The following is a 5,846-nucleotide window of genomic DNA, read 5'->3' as shown; positions in this document are numbered from 1 at the left end:
TCTTCTCTTATTGCCGTGGAAACCCAGACATCTCTATCAGACAAGAAGTTCAGGCAGACCCTGGGCAAAGGTGCAAATTGCTTTGATAGACCAAGAGAAGCATCCCAGATCTAGAGGCAGACAATAGCTATTGTCATTTGTGTTGTTGTTCCAACAGCCCACCCCAAATACAGGGAGGTGGGGCAAATCAAGTCAAATGTTTTTATGACCGGCTGGGGCCCTTTCTAAAAACACAGCTGCTAAAAGCAGCACATTCTCTCTCCTTGTTCCTTGCTAATATCTGCTTGGCTGTGATCTATGTATGTAACTTGACAGCTCACACACTTTATTGCTAATGCAGGATGGTTCAAGGGAAGTTTTTTTGTCATGCAGGTTTTGCATCTCTATTTCAGTCCTGTAGAAAGGCAGCAGGAACAAAGCACAGAGGGGAAGGGGCCACCGACTATCAAACTGCCAGGCAGGGAAGGAGGAGGGGAGAAGTCAAATGCTCCTACATTTGCTGCAAGGCGTTTGAAGAATCTTCCCTGATTCCTATTATTATATTGTTTTAATTCTTTTGTGCTGCCATATTAAGACTGTGGCAAAGCGGCTGCAAGAAGGGTTTTTAGAACAAGATGGAAAACAGGGTTTCTTTAGCACAACTCCCCCGCCAACAAGCATTTATTGAAATTTAAACATAATGAATTTTAGCTTTATTAAATATTTTGTTCACACGAAAAAGGATCATGTTCAAAAACAAAAGGGGGTCAAAATAGCGTTGGCTGGTTTTCACACCTCTTTCCGTTACGGTGCTTTAAAAAGAATTCACAAGGTTTATTTTTATTTTGGCATTTTTGACAATGCTCAAATCATGTTGTTATAGAGAGAACTTTCCAGCCATAAACCAAAGAACATAGTCTGAGGAGAACTTCAAAAGGAGAGCAATTCTGACTCTCAAGATACCGGTACCGGTATAATCTATATTGTTTTAACGCTGTATAATTATAAAGTACTGTAATAAGACTCTCTGAACACACTAGAGCCTTATACCAATACCAGACATTATCACTATTAATAATACTGCATAGCATCAAAAAAGGGCTCTTGAGTGTTCAAAGCAGTTCTCACACATTAATTCAGTAAACCTAACAACAATCCTATAAGGAAGGCCAGCATTATTTCCTTTATTTAACAAAACCCTCAGGTGGTGAATCCTGAGAGAAATGGTGGCATAACAGAGCCACTAAGAGATGTATCATCATAATCAAGGGAACCCTAATATTTGCAAAAATACAAAAACTCCTTTCTTTTTAAATTCTAAGGGGTAATGCCATCAACACCACAAAGCCCAATGAGGACTGAGCATGTTTGACAGAGGCAGAACATTGGCTGTCAGCTGGAAAAGAGAAACAAGGAAGAGAGAGAGAGAGTGGAATGCCTTTGTTAAATGTTGAAAAAGAGAAGTTCCTATAGGAGGGAGCAGTGGTGTAGCATGGGGGCCACAGGGCAGTTGCCCCAAGCACAAAATTGTTAGGGGGTGCAAAATATCAACACCCTGTGCTGCCTCAATACAGCTGTGTGCGTCCATCGCTGGGCTCCACTGAAAACTGCTTCTCCATGCAAACCGTGAAGCAACCTCTCCAGACGACAGAACGACTCTTCTTTTATTATCTCTGCGGCTGCGATCCCCTAGGTGATGCAGACGCCAGGCCGTTGAATGTGCATGCATACTCCCTCCCTCTCCCGCTTCTGTGCGGCCCTGGGCAACCCATGCTACACCACTGGGAGGGAGGCCTCCCTTATTATCCCTGTAGTGCAATGAGGGGCTGAAGAAGAGAGAGAACAACTGATTATAGAAGACCAACTACTAAGCTAATGACAGTGGCAAGTTTTAAACTAGGGTCCATATTGGTAAGTGTTTGCAAGTTTATAAATGATCCACAGAGACTGGGTTAGACGGAACAAACTTTATTTAGAAGTGTGCTACTGGGAGTAAAACTGAGACTAGCCAGATACCCAGAACTGAAGGTGTGTATGCAAGACTCACAAACAGGAGCAGGGGCTGGGCAGCCTGCCTGTAATTTGTAGCGGAGCACCCAATAAGTGATGGTGGAAGGCAGACAGGAGAGCATCTGCAAGGATTTTTCCATGGGGGTTAGGTGGGGCAAAGTAAACAAACAGGCAGACAGGCAGACATTGGCATCAGAGAACAAATCTACCTTTTCTGAGAGATCTGGTGCTGACAGAGCGTTATTTTGCCATATAGATCAGGTTCTAGTAAACTTACGGTGTGTGTTTAAAAGAAAGCCAGGGCTTATGGTTCATCGGGGTAAGAAGAGGCAACTGCCCCCCTGTGCTTGTCCATGAGGACAGACCCCAGAACAGGAAGGGGTTAGTGGATAAGGTACCTTATGTAGATTTTGAAGGCCACCCATGAAGCAGATCTTTCTAGTCTGAATTCTAATTCCTTGAGACTCATGTGAATCACCCTGTTGAGTTTGAAGCAGCCGGGAAGCTGTAGGAACTTGGACTTAAATTAATGGGGGAAAGCTGATGAATGGAAGAGGCTGTCAGTCTCCAAAGGAAATGCTTCTGTTCAGGAAGTGGAGTGAACATGAAGGAGTACCTGGCCTGTGTGTACTTAAAACTCTGGTGCACAGGAAGTTAGAGGGGCTTTGATGGGGCGCCAGTTGCGGGCCTTTTGTAACAGAGATTAATGTCCTGTATGAACTGACTGGCTTTACTATATTACGGGTCATCAAAGGAAGCAATAGAAAGATAGGATCACACGGCAAGGCTTGGAAGTGGAAACTGTTGGGAACATTTCATTAACAAAAAAGGAAATGAAAAGGCTACCAGTATTTTCCAGTAAATCTTTTAAATATGCATGAAGCACACATGGACTCTTTTTAATTAGATAGCCTCTATATTGGCATTTTTAAGACGCAAATGCTCTTGATGTTTTTAAGGTACTTGAATGCTGTTCTGCAAAAACAAACAAAAAACCTCTGTTAATTTTAGAATCCACTGGTTTGTAACCCACAACCTGCCTTTTTGCAGCAAGCAGCTAGAACTATTTCCAAGTAAACAGTGCAGGCTGGCAACAGATTCCTTAAAGGAAAACAGGCACTACACCAATTTAAAACTTGCTTAAATGTCATTATCAAACTATCCCATTTAAGACAGTAGGTTCATGGCTTGATCTAGGCAGAGGGGACGATAGTTGCATTGTACACAAAATATACTAAGGTTTTGGTTGTTGTTTTTTGCTGGCAATGCTTTGGCAAGTTTTCTAGTTACACAGAACAGTTTATCAAGGGCCGGTGTTCTGAATAACTATCAGGTGTACAATCCTGGTCAGCAGATTGTTTTCATGGAGGGAGCAGTATTAATGTAAAGGAAATAGATGGGGAATGGTCTAGTGCTCACTGAAAGAAACCGTGGCCCTTCTTTCTTGTTAGACTGTGACTACAGCTCCCATCATCTGTGGCTATAGGTCCTGCTGGTTGGGGCTAATCGGAAATGGAGTCCAACATTTGGAGGGGCACAGGTGTCCCCTCTTTGCCATAAGTGAACTGCTTAACAAGTTCTGTTGCTACAGACAGTTTCCTTCAGACCTTTTTTCACTTTTAAGATGATAACAGGAAGGCCATGATGAAGGAACCCAACACCATAACGAGGCTCCTTTCAACATGCAACCAGAAGAAGCTCTTTCTGCACCAGGCACCAGCTGATGCTTCTGAATAAGAGGTGCATTTAATCATTCTGTGCTGGTCCAGTTCTGGACACAGCCAAAAAGCTCTGGCTTGGTTCCATAGACTGAAAGTTAATCAAACTCACAGAATCATAGAGTTAGAAGGGACCCTCAGAATCATCTACTCCAGTGTTTTCCAAACTTAAATCTCCAGCAGTTTTGGGAGTACAATTTCCATCATCCCTGGCAATTGGTACTGCTAGCTTGGGGACGTTGGGAAACACTGATCTAGTCCATCCCCCAACAGTGCAGGAATATGTAGCTGTCCTATATGGGGATTGAACCTGCAACCTTGGCGTTATCAGCACCATGCTCTAGCCAACTGAGCTATCTGGGCTGACCTACAGCAAGAACAAGTGCACAATATAAGTCATCATTCCTTAAGTCCCTTAAGTCCCACTGATAATATAGTCGGGATCCAAGCCTACGTATTCTGCAATTCCCATTGTTTTTGAGATAACAGAAGAGACACTAAGGGGAAGGGGTAACTTCCAAGCCCATGGGCTCTGATATGGTCGAAGATTACCCAGACAGCCAGAGGGATCTGAATACAAATGGTATACACTAGGCCCAGAGGATCCTTTCAGCAGCTCTAGTGGTTTGCAAGAAAAATGCTAATGCAACAGGCTTGTTCACATGAAACGTAATCGCAAACGGAAGTATCCCAAGCCAGGGTTGCAAAGGCTATCAGTGTGCATCGCACGGGTCAAACACTCATCAATAAAGAAGAAATATTTTCTGGGAAAAATCTGATCCCTGCGGACACCTTTGATTTACCGTCTCCTCTATCTGTGCTGTAAATTGATCTCTCGCCGACTTCCCATCTCCTCTCAAATGGAACCAGCTTCCGCCTGGGTGCTACGAGAGTCATTTACATTGACAAGTGTATCCAGCTCAGAAATCAGTGAATCTCTTTTCTCTCGCTCAACAAAACAGCTTTTGTGCCTTTAAAGCCTGGAGCAGTCTATGATTTCAGCAGGAGACGTTCTGTCTAAAAGTCAGCTCTGCTTGGCTTTCTGAATGAGAGGAGTGGATTTGTCAAGACAGGAAGCACAGCGTTTCCTTTGTGCCTGGAAGTTGCCACTGCGTCAGGCGCGCTGTTGCATCCAGTGGCCTATTTTCCCCCACCATGAATTATGTCACTTTAAAAATTAATGTCCTCATGCCGCTCAGCAGATTCCAAGTGTCTAAGCTGGTGAGCACAGATCTTTTTGTTATAACTATCATGGGCAAAGAGATTGGCCCAGTTTCCTTTAATGGTTGGTAGCAGACCTCCTTACCAGCAGAGGCGCTGACTTGCGAGGAAGATGGGGGGGCAATGATGCGTGTGTGACATCACAATGCAATGTCAGGAGGAACCAGGGGGCAGAGCTGACCGTGGCGGCAGCGTGGCTTCAATGGCTGGTGGCTCCTCCTCTCTGGTGTTCGGCCTCCTTCTCCTGCCACCACCAATGGCCAGGGGCTGCTTCCCTCTCCTTCCCTTCTGTGACAGGAGGAGGAGAAGGAGTCTTTAACATTGGGGGTGCCAGTCCCCTCCAAATTATTGGGGGGCCCTAAAGAGCTGGGCCCCTAGGAGTTGGCACTTTTGCTCACCAGCCTGTAGCCACAGGAGGAACAGGAATATTCTATACCCTTTCTATTTATGTAGCCTTTTAATCTTTTATTCAGAGATATAAAACAACATGTACAGACCACATTCAATCCCAACAGGTATCCAAGACAGTGTTCTCCAGATGTTGGAGGACTCTAAGTCCCATCATCCCAGCCAGCATGGCCAGGGGGCGAGGAATGATGGGAGTTGGAGTCCAGCAACATCTGAAGGGAATCACGTTGATTACACCTGTTCTATGCAATGGCTAAGTCAAAGTGACAGTGCTACCGCCTTCCCGCCTTCTGGCCAACAAATACAAAGGCACTGGGATTACTGGCAAATGTTGATCATATGTTTTAAATTTTTATAAAATGGTGATGGTTTTATTTATTGTTGCCTTTATATTTACCCTTCCTCCGAGGAGTTCCAGGTAGCTTTTTCTCCTCACAACAACTCTGTGAGGCAGGCTGAGGGACAGTGACTGCCCCAAAAAGATCCAACTGTCGTTCCCAAGGTAGTCAA

General features: G+C 44.5%; 1 long non-coding RNA gene across 1 annotated transcript; it reads right to left on the bottom strand.

The window, feature by feature from the left end:
* Window positions 1–2,840: 2,840 nt before the first annotated feature.
* On the bottom strand, window positions 2,841–5,190 carry LOC309351266. The gene is made up of 2 exons (XR_014160770.1): window positions 4,511–5,190; window positions 2,841–2,964 (listed from the first exon to the last, which is right to left on the bottom strand). It is a non-coding gene; the product is annotated as an uncharacterized lncRNA (long non-coding RNA).
* Between the last annotated feature and the right edge of the window lie 656 nt (window positions 5,191–5,846).

Source organism: Podarcis erhardii (assembly GCF_964252035.2).
Source record: "Podarcis erhardii genome assembly, chromosome: 10".
NCBI classification, from domain to species: Eukaryota; Metazoa; Chordata; class Lepidosauria; order Squamata; family Lacertidae; genus Podarcis; species Podarcis erhardii.
The sequence above is the reverse complement of the archived record's forward strand: the minus strand, read 5'-3'. Positions and strand labels throughout refer to the sequence as shown.